The following is an 18,422-nucleotide window of genomic DNA, read 5'->3' as shown; positions in this document are numbered from 1 at the left end:
ATTTATATATGAAAAGAACATATATAATTAATGTTTTTCTTATTAATCTAGCATTTTCATTTAGAGTATTCTGTCAGATGATTAATAGCACAGAATATCAAGCTCTATGATTCCTCTTCAAAGAGTAGAAGGGAATCCATTTTCTCCTTGTTGTGACCTTGACAGTTTTTATATACTCAAGGCCATGTTCTTTGCATATGTAAAGTCCACAGACTAAGAGGAGAATGTCAGAAAAATAATACTATTTTTTCAGAAAAAGAATGCTTATGTAAAAAAAAAATGACATTGACTGAAGATGATGCTTGAGTATTTCATGACTCTGTCTTTTGACTGAAACAAATATTAATACACATAACTGTATTGGTCATTAAGCTGTTTTGACTGTTAGGATGAGGTGAATGCATAATATACAAATAAAGATGTCCTGAGAGGAATCAGCAGGGAATGGGAAATCCAGTGTTGCAAAAACAAAGGAATGTGGGTATTTGCATCATTCAATAGAAATGGAATGTGAGTATTTATTTGCATTGTCAAAATGACAGCTGAAATAAAATCAGATAATCCATTCACTTAGTACTTCTGTGATAATAAAGACTATCTTATTTAGGGATCATGAAATGTGATAAACATTGCAATATCAAATATAAAGCAGTCTTGCAAATTGAAGTCCTTTTTCATTTTAGCCAAGTCCTATTTTTGGTCAACTCTTAGGCTCTCCATGAAATTTGTTTACAGAATTCATTCAACTCTCAATAGAAAATAATTAGAGGTAAATGAAATATCTTATAAGTACTTTGCATTTTGCTTACCTCTATCTTTCTTTTAATATTCAGTTCAGTTCAGTGGCTCAGTCGTGTCCAACTCTTTGTGACCCCATGGACTGCAACATGCCATGCCTCCCTGTCAATCACCAACTTACGGAATTGGCTCAAACTCATGTCCATTGAGTCAATGATGCCATCCAATCATCTCATACTCTGTTGTCCCATTCTTCTCCACCTTCAATCTTCCCAGCATCAGAATCTTTTAAAATGATTTAGTTCTTTGCATCAGGTGGCCAAAGTACTGGAGTTTCAGCTTCAACATCAGTCCTTCCAATGAATATTCAGGACTGATTACCTTTAGGATGAACTGGTTGGATCTCCTTTCTATCCAAGGGACACTCAAGAAAATCACAAATATGAAGTTGGTTTGATCTGCCATAACAAAATCCTATGGACTATGTGACTTAAATAGCAGAAATTTATTTTCTCACAATTCCAGAGGCTATAAGTCTAAGATCAAGGTACCAGAAAATGGAATTCTGGTGAGATCTCTTCCTGGCTTCCAGACAGTCAATCGTCTTCTTGTTGTGTGGCCTTTTCTCTGAGAGGGATGAGAGTGGGAGGAGGGTGCATATGCTCTGATATATCTTCCTCTTCTTTTACAGACATAAAGACACCAGATCTCTCTGGTTAGGGCTCCATCTTTATGATGTTATGCAACCTTTATGATGTCATTTAACATTTATGACATCTTTATGATGTCATCAAACCCAAATCTCCCACATTGCAGGCAGATTCCTTACCAGGTGAGCCACAAGGGAAGCCTCATTTAACCTTAATTATCTTCTTAAATGCCCTGTCTTCAACTGTAGCCATTTTTATGTTTAGAGCTTCAACATATAAATTTGGGGAGGGCACAATTTATTCCAAACACCAAGTATAAAAATTCACTTTGTATTGAGTTTAGGTTTATACTTACCTTAGTGACTTGTGATAATCTGATGATCATCAGTTCAGTTCAGTTCAGTTGCTCAGTCATGTCAGACTCTTTGTGACCCCATGAATCGCAGCACGCCAGGCCTCCCTGTCCATCACCAACACCCGGAGCTCACCCAAACTCACGTCCATCAACTCGGTGATGCCATCCAGCCATCTCATTCTCTGTCATCCCCATTTCCTCCTGCCCCCAATCCTTCCCAGCATCAGGGTTTTTCCCAATGAGTCAACTCTTCGCATGAGGTGGCCAAAGTATTGGAGTTTCAGCTTCAACATCAGTCTTTCCAATGAACACCCAGGGTTGATCTCCTTTAGGATGGACTGGTTGGATCTCTTTGCAGTCCAAGGGACTCTCAAGAGTCTTCTCCAACACCACAGTCCAACTCTCACATCCATATATGACTACTGGAAAAACCATAGCCTAAGGAATATTTAATGACAATAAAATTAACTTTGATACATGACAATGTCACTGTTAAAATATGCTTTGTGAAAGTATACTTTTGAATAAAAGCATCTTGAAGAATTTTTTTATATATCCTAGGTGTAGTCATTAAAGCATATGCTCTACCTCCATGAGCATTTTGCTAAAGTGGAACCTTGGAATCCCAAATTCAAGATTTTATTCTTGGATCTACCTGTTTTAATTTTTTTTTTGTGAAAACATTGAAATTGTACATATGTATTACATAATTCATAGATATGAATACCAAATTCCCTCTACCTCAATTTTCCCCATCTAATCACAACTTGTATATAATTTGTTTCTCTATCAAGTTTCTTAGAAATATTTATCATATTACTACATAAAATATATGAAAGACTGTATTGCTCTGTGGAGAAGGCAATGGCACCCCACTCCAGTACTCTTACCTGGAAAATCCCATGGACGGAGGAGCCTAGTAGGCTGCAGTCCATGGGGTTGCTAAGAGTCGGACACGACTGAGCAACTTCACTTCCACTTTTTGCTTTCATGCATTGGAGAAGGAAATGGCAACCCACTCCAGTGTTGTTGCCTGGAGAATCCCAGGGACAGGGGAGCCTGGTGAGCTGCCGTCTATGGGGTTGCACATAGTCAAACACGACTGAAGTGACTTAGCAGCAGCAGCAGCAGTATTGCTCTGTAGGACAACAAATTTTGCCACCCCAAAATGTGTCTCTCTGGCCTGAGGGTTAATGTAGACTGGTTATTTGTAAAGCCCAAAACCCTAAGGAAGAATTTTTGATCTTCTTGTTAACTGCCTGAAGAATGTACATAGAGACCTTGTTCCAGGAAAAGAGTTGCCACCACAGAGAACTATAGTATGAACTTGGGGTGCAGACAGGGAGGAACCTAGTGAAGTTTGTTAGTTAAAATTTCTCTGTGTCCTGTAGTAGTTTCTACACTGCCCAGAAAACATTTATTTACCAAACATTTGCTTTTCCATCTCCATATGAATTGCCTTCCTCCTCTTTGAAGACACAAACCAGGACCTCAGATGTCTTCTGTCTTTAGCTGAAGATGATATTTAAGATGAGGGTTTCACATGTATATTATCATATGTGAAACAGAACACCATTCCATGTTCGATGCATGAGACAAGGGCTCAGGGCCGGGGCAATGGGATGATCCAGAAGGATGGGATGGGGAGGGAGGTGGGTGGGGGATCCAGGAGGGGGAACACATGTAAACCCATGGCTGATTCATGTCAATGTATGGCAAAAACTATTAAAAAAAAAAAAAAAAAAGATGAGGGTTTCAGCCATTTCAGTGAGCTAGATTTCCTGGGCATCTCTCATGTGTATATGTTATTAAACTTTTGTTTGATTTTCTCCTGTTAATCTGTCTCATCAATTTAATTCTTTGGCCAGCTGGAAGAGCCTAGTAGAGTAGAAAAAAATTTCTTCTTCGCCAAGAATCCCTTCCTCTGAATCAAATATTCATTGCTTATTGTCTTGAATTGTTTGCTCTCTTCTTAATCTTCTTTTCTAGGGAATGATAAGAAGTTATATCGACCAAATATAAAAGTCATAAATCTCTTTGTAACATGCTGAATAGATATGTATTAGGAGAAAAACCATTGAAACTATTTTTCAAACTGATAAAATTATGTCAATCAATAAATTGAAGCATTAGCAAAATGTGAATAGATATAAAAATCATTCTGAATTCTTTAAGAATTCAGAAGCAAAAGCATAGAAATGTATGACTGATCTTCCCTGGTGGCTCAAATGGTAAAGAATCTGCCTGCAAGGCTGGAGAGGTAGAAAGATTAAAACAGGGAAACTTAAACTTCCCTTGAAAATAATCTGGATGCTAAAACTTGAAAGCAATTCATTCCCTCTAGGCTCATGAGGTGACTTCACTTATTTGGCAAGATACAATAAAAAGTCTAGAGAGCAGTACATAGAATAATATTTAATGGCTTGTAGTCCTTGAGACCCTTCTGAAATAGTTTAAGCTGCTAGTAAGAAACATCTTTTCTCTCCCTGGTGACTGGAATTTTAGTATTCTCTATGTATAGTGATCAGAATTCTCCTATGGATGAGATTACCCACGGGAAATAAGAAACTGACTGGAATTTATAAACTATGCCCCTCCCCCATGAATATCATAGAACAAAAGCTAATTTATGCTTTGCTAAATTTCATCAACTTGTTTTCAATTAAGACATATGATATGACCCAGCAATCCCACTGCTGGGCATACACACCGAGGAAACCAGAATTGAAAGAGAATTGTAACCAGAATTGTAATTCTGAAACAAGTCATCATTCAATTAGAATCATATAGGAATTAATATATTTTAAAAATATGACAACAAATTGTTCTATGTTATATTAACGTATATTTTCCTAGATCCTCTCTAACTTTTAAAATTAACAGAACTTGAACAACAGAGAGCTTGAAGAACTACGGATGGAAGTTTGTTATGTTGTTCAGGAGGTAGTGACCAAAATCATCCTGAAGAAAGAGAAATGCAAGAGAGCAAAGTGTTGTCTGAGAGGGCTTTACAAATAGCTAAGGTAAGAAGAGAAGTGAAAGACAAGAGGGAAATGGAAAGATATACCTAACTGAATGCTGAATTCCGAGAATAGAATGGAGAGATAAGAAAGCCTTCCTCAGTGATCAATGCAAAGAAATAGAGGAAAACAATAGAATGAGAAAAACAGATTTTTATCAGGAAAACTGGAAATATTTCAAGCAAAAATTGGCATGGAAAGGACATAAACTGTAAGGACCTAATAGAAGCAGAAGAGATTAAGAAGAGTGGCAAGAATACACACAAGAACTTTACAAAATAGGTCTTAATGACTGGGATAATCATGATGGTGTGGTCACTCACCTAAAGCCAGTCATCCTGGAGGGTTAAGTCAAATGGGCTTTAGGAAGCATTACTACATACAAAGCTAGTGGACGTAACAGAATTACAGCTGAGATATTTACAGTCCTTAAAGTTGCTGTTATTTACAGCAATTTACAGTTGCTGCTAACGTGCTGCACTCAACATGTTAGCAAGTTTGGAAAACTAAGCAGTGGCCACAGTACTGGAAAAGATCAGCTTTCATTCCAATTCCAAACAAAGGCAATGTCAAGGAATATCCAAACTATGATACAATAATGCTCATTTCACACGCTAGTAAGCTTTTGCTCAAAATCCGTGAGGCTCACCTTCAACCGTACATGAACTGAGAAATTCCAGAAGTACAGACTGGGTTTAGAAAAGGCAGAGGAACCAGAGATCAAATTGCCAAGATTCATTGGATCATGGAGAAAGCAAGAGAATTTCAGGAAAACAACTACTTCTGATTCACTGACTACTCTAAAGCCTTTGACTGTGTGCATCATGACAATCTATGGAAAATTATCACATAGGAAAGCACCTGTTTCCTGAGAAAACTGTATGCAGGATAAGGAGCAACTGTTAGAACTGGGCATGGAACAACTGATTAGTTCAAAATTGAGAAAGGAGTGAATTAAGGCTGTATATTGTCATTCAGTTTATTTAACTTAAATGCAGAGTATATCATGTGAAATGCCAGTCTGAATGCATCACAAGCTGGAATCAAGATGGCCAGGAGAAATATCAACAACTTCAGATATGCTGCTGCTGCTAAGTCGTTTCAGTTGTGTCCGACTCTGTGCGACCCCAAAGACAGCAGCCCACCAGGCTCCCCTGTCCCTGGGATTCTCCAGGCAAGAAGAATGGAGTGGGTTCATATATGCAGATGATACCAATCAATTACAGAAAGTGAAAGTGAAGAGGATCTAAAGAGCCCCTTGATCAAGGTGAAAGAGGAGAGTGAAAAAGCTGGCTTAAAACTCAACACTCAAAAAACAAAGATCATGGCATCCTGTCCCATTCAGTTCAGTTCAGTTGCTCAGTCGTGTCTGACTCTTTGCGACCCCATGAATTGCAGCAAGCCAAGCCTCTCTATCCATCACCAACTCCCAGAATCTACCCAAATCCATGTCCATCGAGTCAGTGATGCCATCCAACCATCTCATTCTCTGTCATCCCCTTCTCTTCCTTCCCCCAATCCTACCCAGCATTAGGGTCTTTTCCAATGAGTCAACTCTTCGCATGAGGTGGCCAAAGTTTTGGAGTTTCAGCTTCAACATCAGACCTTCCAATGAACACCCAGGATTGATCTCCTTTAGGATGGATTGATTGGATCTCCTTGCAGTCCAAGGGACTCTCAAGAGTCTTCTCCAACACCGCAGTTCAAAAGCATCAATTCTTCAGTGCTCAGCTTTCTTCACCGTCCAACTCTCACATCCATACATGACCACTGGAAAAACCATAGCCTTGACTAGATGGACTTGTGTTGGCAAAGTAATGTCTCTGCTTTTAATTATGCTATCTAGGTTGGCCATAACCTTCCTTCCAAGGAGTAAGTGTCTTTTAATTTCATGGCTGCAATCACCATCAGCAGTGATTTTGGAGCCCAAAAAATAAAGTCTGACACTGTTTCCCCATCTATTTCCCATGAAGTGATGGGACTAGGTGCCATGATCTTAGTTTTCTGAACATTGAGCTTTAAGCCAACTTTTTCACTCTCCTCTTTCACTTTCATCAAGAGGCTCTTTAGTTCTTCTTCACTTTCTGCCATAAGGGTGGTGTCATCTGCATATCTGAGGTTATTGATATTTCTCCCGGTAGTCTTTATTCCAGCTTGTGTTTCTTCCAGCCATTACTGCATGTCAAATAGATGGAGAAAAAGTGGAAGCAGTGAAAGATTTCATTTTCCTGGTCTCCAAAATCACTGCAGACAGGGACTGCAGCCATGAAATTAAAAGACTCATGCTTCTTGGAAAGAAATTTGACAAACCTAGGCAGTACATTGAAAATCAGCGACATCACTTTGCCGACAAATGTCACTATGGTCAAAGCTATAGTTTTTCCAATTGCTTTTGTTTTTCATTTACGTGTCTGACTCTTTGTGATCTCATGAACTGCAGCACGGCAGGCTTCCCTGTCCTTCACTCTCTTCTGGAGTTTGCTCAAACTCATGTCCACTGAGTCAGTGATGCCATCCAACCGCCTCATCACCTGATTTCCCCTTCTCCTCCTGACCTCAATATTTCCCAGCATCGAGATCTTTTCCAATGATTCAGCCTTTCACATCAGGTGGCCAAAGTATTGGGGCTTCAACTTCAGCATCAGTCCTACCAATGAATATTCAGGGTTGATTTCCTTTAGGATTGATGAGCTTGATCTCCTTGCTGTTCAAAGGACACTCAGGAATCTTCTCCAGCATCACAATTCAAAAGCATCGATTTTTCAGTGCTCAGCCAGCTCTCACATCTGTACATGACTATTGGAAAAACAATAGCTTTGACTATATGGACCTTTGCCAGTAAAGTGATGTCTCTGCTTTTTACTACACTGTCTAGATTTGTCACAGCTTTTCTTCCACGGAGCAAGAATCTTTTAATTTCATGGCTGCAGTCATCGTCTGCAGTGATTTTGGAGCTCAAGAAAAAAAATCTGTTACTGTTTCCACTTATTCCCTATTTATTTGTATAAATTGATGGGACCAGATGCCATGATCTTAAATTTTTTAATGTTGATTTTTAAGCAGCTTTTTCGCTCTCCTATTTCACCTTCATCAAGAGGCACTTCAGTACCTCTTTGCTTTCTGCCATTAGAGTGGTATCATCTGCATATCTGAGGTTGTTGATATTTCTCCTGACTTTTGCAATATTTATGTCTGAATGTGAGAGTTGGACCATAAAGAAGAATTGCTACTTCCAAACTGTGGCACTGAAGAAGACTCTTTCAAGTCCCTTGGATGGCAAGGAGATCCAACCAGTTCATCCTAAAGGAAATCAGCCCTGAATATTCATTGGAAGGACTGATGCTGAAGCTGAAACTCCAATACTTTGGCCACCTGATGCAAAAATTGACTCAGCTGAAAAGACCCTGATGCTGGGAAAGACTGAAGGCAGGAGGAGAAGGGGACTACAGAGGATGAAATGGTTGGATGGCATCACCGACTCAATGGACATGAATTTGAGCAAACTCCATGAGATAGTATAGAATAGAGGAGCTCGGTGTGCTACAGTCCATGAGGTCCCACAAAGTCAGAGACTGAACAACAACAACAAAGAGGCAAGATAACTAGAGTTCTTTGGACAAGGTGCCAGGGGCGCAGAAGATGAGGTCACCAGTGACCAGAAAGGGATAATATAGGGCTTGTAGTGAGTCATACATATTTTAACTTTTAATTCAATTAATAAAAAAGTTACTGTAGGATTTTAAATGAAGGTCACAGATGCATTATTTTTTTTCTTAATTCTTATTGTGGAAACATTCCAGTGGATTCAAAAGTAGAGAGTAATTAGATCTTTAAAGGATTGTTTTAGCTAATGTCTGAAATATATATATATATATATATATATATATATATATATATATATAGTAGAGAAATAGTTAATATTCCAACATGAGTTAAAACTCATCGACAATGACTCTTATGAAAATATATTAATAAAGGCACTACTTACAAAGATGTGGCCAGTTTTGAAGAAATGACCAAGGGATATTGAGGATTCAGAGGCCTTGAATTATGGGGATGATAGAGGAAACCTTATTACAAAGTCCAGATATGGGGCTATGGCAGAGAGGCTCCCCTACTTTAACTTTCCTCATAAAGAGATAGCCACATCACACAGGAAGTAGAGAAGACATGTTCTCATCTTTGCTTCCACCTTCTGAGTTCCTGCTTGTAAATCCCATTTGTTGGACCCAAACAAGAGCAAGTCCAAAAGGAGCAAGGAGATATATTTTCAAAAGGTTCAGTATTGTAAGGAACTGAAAAGGACATAATAATGCAAAATGAAAATGGGGAAGCAAATGAGAAATAATCAACACTAAGAAGGAAACCTGGAAGCAGATTTACTAGTTAGGAGGTATTAAAATTCTCCAGGTGATGATGGTAAGAGACTGTCCCAGGATGGTAGTAGTGAATATATTCAGGATATATTTTTAAGCTCAAATTAAAAGTATTGTCCTGTGGATTTGAAAGGCAGAATGAGGAAATCCAATAGTATGTTCAGGTTATATGTTTATATAACTTCAGATACAAGGATTAAAGAGTGAGTGGATGGATAAATGTGTAGATGAATGAAATAGAAATAGAGAAAAAGATGAGAGAGAAGAGATGGGGGACAGGTAGAGGAGGTGTGTTTTATAAAGAATAACATCTCAGTAAACAAGATGTTCTACATGATTTCCTTTCATTCCTCTGGTCTATGAGTTTTCTTAGTGAAACATCTTTCACTCTTTTTCATGCTTGACAATGAGGTATCTATCCTTATTGATTCAGTTTAAGGAAGACCTACTGTTGTAAATATTTCTTTCCATATAGCTACTGACTGACTGCATCTTCCTGTTTCCTAGAGTACTTTGTTTCTATATCTGTTAGTAACCTTTTGCTAACGAGTTTAAAAGAGTTTAGTTATATTCTTACTGCTGCATCTCTTTTTCTTTGTAAATTATGACACCTTGTAGTTCAGAAAATAATTCTATTTATGATTATGTTCCTAAGACAGAGTCTCTAAAACAGTATGAACATGATGAGTGTTTATTGCACCAGTTAATTAAATGGCCTCTCCTGGATGTCAGAGGCAATCATTTTAACTCACATTTCTACAAAGAGAGAAGTCGTTTAATTCTTATAACTGATGTCATCTTGTTTTTAAGCTTCTAATCCTCCTGATGGCAGAATAATTTATACTTAGTATTTAGAAAAGTTAAAAATTATATGGTTTGTAACTACAACTTTCAGGTGACTATTCAGTAAATTGGAATTTTAAAGTTCTTGTTGGGGGCAGTCTCTTCCCTCTCACGGGGTCTCACACCAATCTTCCTTCCATTGATGGTGCCTGTTGAAGGAGGATAACTACATTTCTTTACAATGATAGAGATGCTTCTTTCCACCCACTGTAGTCTGGGTCCTGATGGAATCTAAACTTTCAAATATGTGATGGAGTGTTATTAACTATGGTCACCATGCTTTACATTACATACTTTTACTAATAGTAAAAGAGTTTTAGTTATATCCTTACTGCTGCAAGGACTTATTTATTTCATAACTGGAAGCTTGTACCTTTTGATCACCTTCTCCCATGTCTCCATCTTCCCCCTTGGAAGGTGCCTTGGAAACCACCATAAGTATTTGGACCTATGCATTCATTTCTTGTTTGTTTGTGTGTTATTTAGACTCACATATAATTGGGATCATATAGTATATCTCTTTATTCTCCATCTGACTTATTTTTCTTAACCTGATGCTCTGAAAGTCATTTGTCATAAATAGCAAAGTTTTCTTCTTTTTTAGGGCTGTATGTATGTATGCATATACATTTGTTGTTTTCAGTCACCCAGTCATATCTGACTGTTCACAACCCCTGGACTACAGCACATAAGGCTTCCCTGTCTCTCACCATCTCCTGGAGTTTATCCATGTTCATATCTATTGCATTGGTGATGCCATCCAGCCATCTCATCCTCTGATGCCCTCTTCACCTTCTGCCTTCAATCCTTCCCAGCATCAGGTTTTTTTTCCAATGAGTCAACTATTCCCATCAGGTGACCAAAATATTGAAGCTTCAGATTCAGCATCAGTCCTTCCAATGAGTATTCAGGGTTTATTTCCTTTAAGATTGACTAGTTTGATCTCTTCGCTGTCCAGGGGACTCTCAAGAGTCTTCCCCGGCACCACAGTTCAAAGGTATCAATTCTTTCATGCTCAGCCTTCTTTATGGTCCAGCTCTCACATCCATATGTGACCACTGGAAAGACCACAGTCTTGAGTATATGGACCTTTAGTCAGCAAAGTGATATATTTGCTTCTCCACACACTGTCTAGGGTTCCTGCCAGAAGCAATCATCTAATTTCATGGTTGCAGTCACCATCTGCAGTGATTTTAGAGCCCAAGAAGAGGAAATATGTCACTACTTCCACTTTTTTCCATTCTATTTGACATTAAATGATGGAGCAAGATGTCATGATTTAAGTTGTTTTTTTTTAATATTAGTTTTAAACCAGTTTTTTCACTCCCCTCCTTCACCTTTATCAAGAAATTCTTTAGTTCCTGTTCACTCTCTGCCATAAGAGTGGTGTCATCCACATATCTGAGGTTGTTGATATTTCTCCCACCAATTTTGATTCTAGATTTTAACTCATCCCACCTGGTTTTTCTCATGATGTGCTCAGTGTATAAGTTAAATAAACAGGGTGACAACAAATAGCCTTGTACTCCTTTCTCAATCCTGCACCAATCAGTTCTCCCATATAGAGCTGTAACTATTGCTTCTTGACCCACACACAAGTTTCTCAGGACAGGTTAGATGGTCTGGTATTCCCATCTCTTTAAGAGTTTTCCACAATTTGTTATGATCCACACAGTCAAAGGCTTTAGCGTATCAATGAAACATTGGTAGATGCTTTTATGGAATTCCCTTGTTTTCTCTATGATCCAGTGAATGTTGGCAATTTAATCTCTGGTTCCTTTGCCTTTTCTAAACCCAGCTTGGGAATCTGGGATTTCTTGGTTTATGTCATGTTGCAGCCTAGCATGCAAGATTTTGAGCATGAGCTTGCTAGCATGGGAGATGAGTGCAATTGCCCACTGGTCTGTGAATTCTTTAGTACTCCCCTTCTTGGCAACTGGGATTAGGATTGGCCTTTTCCAGTCCTCTGTCCACTGCTGGGTCTTCCAGATTCGCTGACATATTGAGTGCAGCACTTTGGTAGTAGCATCTCTTAGGATTTTAAATAGCTCTACTGGAATTCCATCACATCCACTAGCTCTAATGACAACAGTGTTGCCTGCTGTCACACTTGACTTCACACTTCAGAATGTCTGGCTCTGGATGACTGACCACACCATTGTGGTTATCAGGTTCATTAGGATCTTTTTTGTATAGTTCTTCTATGTATTCTTTCCATCTCTTCTTGATCTCTTCTGCTTCTACTAGGTCTACCATTTCTGTCCTTTATTGTGCCCATCTTTGGGTGAAATGTTCCCTTGATATTTTTAATTTTCCTGAAGAGAGCTCTAGTGTTTCCCTTTCTGTTATTTTCCTCTATTTTTTTGCACTGTTCATTGAAGAAGGCCTTCTTGTCTCTTCTTGCTATTGTTCAGCAGTGTTTGGTGTCGGCTATGGGTTCATGGTCTCTGAGACAAAGAATTCACTTCAGGACCAAAGAAACACAGTCGTTCATGCCTTTGCAGCAGAGTAACAGTTTTATTTAGAGTTAAGAAGTAGCAGCGACATCTCTGGTATAGACACCAGAAGAGGGTAGGGAGAGTCCTATCTTTAGCCTTTTAGACATCTTGTTATATACTTTTTGACCTGTTACTAAAAATAACTATTGTATAGGCTTGCACAGTTAACATTAGGTCAGTTTGTTTCCCTTAGATCTTGTGAGGAAGTTCGGTCTTCCTGACAACATCAAGGAGCCTGTTCCTATGGCTCCTTTATTATCAATTAACCAGTTTCCCAGTCTCGCTTCTGTTGTGGGTAATTAGCCATAAATTCCAAACAGCCATAAAATCCAAAACATGAGTGACTATGTGACTGGGCCCATGGAAACTCCCTATCAACCTGCCTAAGGAATGCTATCCCTATTCTCTGGAACTCTGCATTTAGTTAAATTTGAGTAAGCTCTGGAAGTTCATGATGGACAGGGAAGCCTGGTGTACTGCAGTCCATCGGGTCACAAAGAGTCAGACATGACTGAGTGACTGAACTGAACTGAACTGAATCTTTCCCTTTCTCCCTTACTTTTTGCTTCTCTTCTTTCTTCATCTATTTGTAAAGCCTCCTCAGATAACCACTTTGCCTTCTTCCTTTTCTTTTCCTTTGAGATGGACTTGTTCGCTGCCTCCTGTACAATATTATGGAATTTTGTCCATAGTTCTTCAGGCCCATTGTTTACTAGATCTAATTCCTTGAATCTATTCCTCACGTCTACTGCATATTCATAGAGGATTTAATTTAAGTCATAACTGTCTGGCCTAATGGTTTTCCCTACTTTCTTTAATTTGGGCCTATATTATTTTGCTATGAAAAAAAGCTGATGATTTGAGCCACAGTCAGCACCAGGTCTTGTTTTTTGTTGACTGTATACAGCTTCTCCATCTTTGGCTACAAATACTGTAATCAATTTGATTTCTGTATTGACCATTTGGTGATGTCCATGTGTAACGCTGTCTCTTGTGTTGTTGAAAAGGATGTTTGTTATGACCGGTGCAGTCTCTGGGCAGAATTCAGAGGATGAGGAAAAGGTGATATATATATATATGTGGGTTTTCCTAGGTGGCTCAGGGGTAAAGAATCTGCCTGCCAATGCAAGAGTCACAGACATGGGTTTGATCCCTGGGTCAGAAAGATCCTCTGGAGGAGGAAATGGCTACCCACTCCAGTATTCTTGCCTGGAGAATCCCATGGACAGAGGAGGTGGGCTACAGTCCACGGAATTGCAAAAGAGTCAGATACGATTTAGTGACTAAAGGACAACAGCATATATATATATACACATATATATATATATATATATATAGAGAGAGAGAGAGAGAGAATATAAGTATATAGATTTATATATCTCACTTTTTTCTCATCCATTCATCTATCAATGAATGCTTATGTTTCTCCCATTTCTTGGCTATTGTAGATAATGCTGCCATGAAAATGTGAGTGCAGATATCTTTTCAAATTAGTGTTTTCACTTCATTTGGAAAAATGCCCAGAATTGGAATTGCTGAATCTAGTGAACATCACTTTAAACATTCTCTTCCAGCATGTATCTACACATTAAAATGATTAATGTAATTTTTTGCAATGACATGTCACTGTCATGCAAGCCCAAGAGGGTTATCTGTAAAAAACAGAAGAATAAATAGTCTAATGATTACTGTTTTGAAAAAGTCAACCAATGGAAAACTGGACTGTGGGATAAAAATCTGTCAGCTTAATACATTTGCTTAACTGTAAGCACTAGAAAATATGACCATATGCTCCATTATATTATATTATAAATTATAGTATAGGTTAGTCCATTATAATACAAATTCTATTATAAATTAAGTTAGGCAGTGGTATATTACTTTATGCACCAAATGTCTGGCATAGGATTTGACACATTTCAATTATATTCATGCCTTTAGTAGTAAGATTAATAAGTATCTATCTTCCCTATCCCTGAAGTTTGTTCAGTCAGGATGTTTGAACCACTCATTTCATACTCAAACTTTAGAAACTCTACAGACAGAGTGTATACCCAGTGGAATTTGCTTTACTTGGGAGAATTATTTAAATCCCTTATTGACTTGCAAGATGCATCCACCTTGATGTTTTCACAGGGACTTATTTCACTGATGATGATCAAAAGAGGTATGTTGGGCTTTGATCAGAGCAAATCTAAAGAAAGCTGGGAATCTGCAAATATGGTGTGATTAAAATTCTTTCTCCATCTTCTCTTAGTGAAATGAGGAAAGTAAAATACTGCTACCTTATAATTAGTGTGAGAGAAAGTAAAAAAGGTTCTTATTTAAAGAAAATTGAGTTAAGGCTAGCGCAAAATGAAAAATTAATACTAGGCTCCTGTTATTACTGAAATTGGGGATCCAGTTTTCCAGACAATAAATGAATGCAGTCTCTTCCGTTGCTTATGGTGGTTATCTCTTCCCAATATAGTGTGTAGGCCAACCTGCTGTAATAGCTCTGTCAAGGAAGGCTATTTAAGAATAACCCTTACACTTAGTGGACTGCACTTGTTAGCTATGGTTAGTCTGTGTTACCTCTTCAGTCAGAGAAATTTCTTATTAGAAAGTTTACATGGGGAGGGAGGTGGGTGGGGGGTCCAGGAGGGGGAACACATGTAAACCCATGGCTGATTCATGTCAATGTATGGCAAAAACTATTGCAATGTTGTGAGGTGATTGGCCCCCAACTAAAATAAATAAATTTATAAAAAAAAAAAAAAAAAAGAAAGAAAAAAAAAAAAGAAAGTTTACAGAATTCCAGAGTAGCACTGAAGATCACAATTAATTTTATTATTTCATGAGCATTCTACTTAACACAGAATTGTTTGAAATCAGATTATGATTTGAGTACCTTGTCGAGGTAGAAGGTTGGCCGAGGTATAATGAGCTTGAACTAGGTACTTAAATTACATTAGGAAATACTTTCAGTTGTAAGCAATTAAAACAAGGTAGCAAGACAATACATTTTAAATGTATGTATTTTAGGGGAGTATGTGGGAGTACCATGAATTCTGTGTGTGATTGCTTGTGCCATATACAAGAACTCAAATTATGAATCATTCTCAGAAATTCAGAAAAGAGCTAATAAGACTGTCAACCAGTAAAGTGACTCCTGGAAAGGAAAGAGAATAGTTAAATGGAAGGGTTTTAGGCAATATTACAATAATGTACATTATTTGATGATGCTGTGGATGTGGAGTTGACTGAGAAAATAAGAAACTTTGCTAAATAGAATTACCAGTGGATCTACTATCACAGACAGGAAGAAAAATTAGAGGAATATTTATTAATTGATACCATATTTCCCAAATTAGTTGGAATCAGATTAAACAGAAGTGGCTTAAAACATAAGTACAGATACAAAAATACATACTCTGTACTGCCAATGAAAAGTAGAAGACATAAGCCAATACAGGAAGGAAAATGATAATAAGAAAGAGCAAGTTCAGATATAAATGTATGATTTGAATTATCAGTGGAACATTCAAGTTATGCTTCTTAATTTAATCAAAATGACCTTACCATAATGTCCAAGATTCCAAATTATTTGTGTAATAGAATTTTACTATTAACCATGATTGGAAAGAGGGCTTCCCTGATAGGTAAGTTGGAAAAGAATCTGCCTGCAATCAGGAGACACCAGTTCAATTCCTGGGTCAGGAAGATCTGCTTGAGAAGGGATAGGCTACCCACTCTAGCATTCTTGGGCTTCTCTTGTGGTTCAGCTGGTAAAGAATCCGCCTACAATGAGGGAGACCTGGGTTGGGAAGATTCCCTGGAGAGGGGAATGGCTACCCAGTCCAGTATTCTGGCCTGGAGAATTTCATGGACTGTATAATCCATGGGGTCACAAAGAGTTGGACACAACTGAGCAACGTTCATTTCTATGACTGGAAATAAGCATGGATCTGAGATAAATCATTTAGAAATATATGTCTGGTTGGTTGATAAGCAAAGATATTTCTGAAAGACCATAAGTATTTGTGAAGATGATTAACATGCAAGTAATTTGAGATGTGATATTAAATATATTTTTGCCTGTGTGCTGTATGTTTTCAAATTTCAGTACTGAATATATTATTTAAAATAAATTAATAGACACTCTTAACTATAGTAAATTATCAATCACTTAAATAGTTATTGAACCATTCATAGTAGCTTATAACCCTGTTAATCATACCTGAGAAGAGATCCCACCCATTCTTCTTGATCTTCTATAAGTTTATGAGTCGGTATGACTATGAAGCCTTTAAGTGATTACACAGATGGCAATTGATTAAAGTCTAATATGGCCATTTAAAAACAAATTGTGTCAACTGTGGCTTGAGTAATTAGGTAAATCCTCATGGAAGTAATAGGACTTAAACTAGATTCTGAAGATTGGGTAATATTTTAATGAAAGCATCAGAGGTAAAGACATTATATCACTGCTTTCTAAAGCCATAATATATTCAGATGAGACGAAGAGATCACAAGAACTAAATTATGAAATACAGAATAATGTGCCCTAAGGTATTAGAGAAAGTGGCTGAATAGCTAAAATGGAATTATATTATAAAATTTATGGCTTGCTAATCTGACTGTTGAATAATGTCTTACAAACAATAAGAAATTAAAGAAGGTTTTGAATATAACCTAGATATGAGTAAATTAATGAAGGTGTTCTAAGGGATGGGGAGAAGGGTGGGCTTGAGTAGAATAGATTAGTGATAAGAGAAGCTGCAGGTATTCAAGAGCTGGATTATAGCACCTGGCGCAAAACACACACTAAATAAATAGGTGTGAACTATTTACTGAATGAATGTATGAAAGAATGCAAGGTCTGAAGCCTACATAGGATGCAATAAAAATTTTCAGGATGAAAGTGGAGTGCACACAGGACACAGGATCACTTCTTTCAGCCTTAGAAATGCTGACCTTTCAAACCATCTTAGAAATGCAAACTCATGTTAAATAAATGCAAGTTAATAATAAATTATGAATGCATGATACCTATTTTCACTTATCACTAATAGGAACTATCATTTGAGTTAATTTTTGTGAGCTCTGCTTCTTTTGATTATGTCATTATTCTTGTCTATTTGTACTGTCAGCTTAGCCAATTACTTTTCATCTTAAGGCTATCAAATATTTCTGTGTTCAGAATAAAACTAATGAAACTGCTTCTCATTTTGTAAATAGTTTCTTCCAAATACTTGAGCAGGAATCATTCAAATGTATCATTTAGATATATCAGATGTAAGTTTTAGAGTGTTGGTAATTTGTGTTTTCATTTTGACATGATAGCACTGAAAGAGAACATGAAAAGCTCTATCATATCTACTTTCCTCACTTAATTAAAAATAAAAATAACATCCTCACCTTTTATTCAGAATCATCAGTATGCCAGTGGAAAGAACTAGAAGATATTTCAGTTTCTTAAAATTTTATGATTCTATTCTTTGTTAAAATTCTTTTCATCTAATGTTAATAGGATTTCAGGTGAAACATGTGGGTCTAACTGCTTATATAGATGAATTTCTTTTAGGCTGCAGGCAGATGTTCTGGCCACGGTTGATCTAGTTTTCTTGCACAAGCTTAGGCTGTTTCAGTCACAAGCAGATACTGAAATAACCGATGAAGGACTGCGAAAATCAGTGAAGCGATGTTTGAGCCTGGTTGTCCATTTTCCTCTCTCTCTGTTTTTGAAAATCTATCAGATAGGTTGGAAATACATAGAAAACTTCTCTAGGCATGAAATGACTTATGTTTTCCCTTGAGAGGTGGGACAGCCCTATCTATGAGCTCACCTATGAATCCTATTTATTTATTGTGATGTCACAAAGTTCTGTGATAAACAAAGTTTCTCCTTTGACCAGCACTTTCCACTAACTGTTAAAGAGGTTCAAGGTTTGAGGTCACTC

The 18,422-nt window shown here is 37.5% G+C and overlaps 1 protein-coding gene and 1 long non-coding RNA gene across 4 annotated transcripts in view; one reads left to right on the top strand and one right to left on the bottom strand.

The window, feature by feature from the left end:
* Positions 1-18,422, top strand: part of KLHL1 (kelch like family member 1) — a 376,595-nt gene that overhangs the window by 217,994 nt on the left and 140,179 nt on the right. The window lies entirely within an intron of this gene.
* LOC145528543 (uncharacterized) lies at positions 505-18,332 on the bottom strand. The gene is made up of 2 exons (XR_014070492.1): positions 17,881-18,332; positions 505-3,728 (listed from the first exon to the last, which is right to left on the bottom strand). It is a non-coding gene; the product is annotated as an uncharacterized LOC145528543 (long non-coding RNA).

This window comes from Giraffa tippelskirchi, chromosome 12 (genome assembly GCF_054371585.1).
Source record: "Giraffa tippelskirchi isolate mGirTip1 chromosome 12, T2T-mGirTip1v1.2.pri, whole genome shotgun sequence".
NCBI lineage: Eukaryota > Metazoa > Chordata > Mammalia > Artiodactyla > Giraffidae > Giraffa > Giraffa tippelskirchi.
This window is presented reverse-complemented; position numbering and strand designations above follow the sequence as displayed.